Here is a 652-nt window from a genome sequence, read left to right on the forward strand (position 1 = left end):
CCCTGGCCGGCCCGGCTGTGGTTGGCGAGCAGCAGGCCCTCGCGGTGGGCATGCTCGAGGACAGCAGTGTAGCAGAAGTAATACTGCTCAGGGGTCTGGATGCTGAAGGCGCGCTGGGTCCGCATGCGCAGCACTGTCTGGTAGATGTTCAGCGTGCCCACGTCCTGCAGCTGGGACAGGCAGATGTCCAGCGCGCAGAAGGTACCTGGGGACAACAATGGGGATGGCATCAGCCACCAAAGAGCCATCGCCGTCCCCCCCAAGAACCAGAATGGGGTGGCAGTGGTCCTCAGCACACCCCCCCCCCAAACCTCCCACATGAGAGCACGGGCATTGGGAGAAGCAGGGCAGAGCCTTCTCCCAGGTCTGATGGCTGCAGAAAGTCCTGGTGACATACATCCCCTGTCAGCTGGCTTGAAAACGCACCATGGGTCCAGGGGGTGGAAATGCCCTGGGGGCAGGCTGGACTTGTCCCCTGCCACCACCAAGCCCCCCCGGCCCAGCAGCAGGGATACCCCAGTACCTGTCCTGCCAATGCCGGCGCTGCAGTGCACCACGACTGGGGGTCCCCCGGGGTGACCCTTGAAGCGAGGTCCCAGAGCACTGACCGCCACCCTCTGCTGCTGCTTCCACGCCCCCCAAAAATCAACGC

This window comes from Egretta garzetta, unplaced genomic scaffold, assembly GCF_000687185.1.
Source record: "Egretta garzetta isolate BGI_Z169 unplaced genomic scaffold, ASM68718v1 scaffold287, whole genome shotgun sequence".
Classification (NCBI taxonomy): Eukaryota; Metazoa; Chordata; class Aves; order Pelecaniformes; family Ardeidae; genus Egretta; species Egretta garzetta.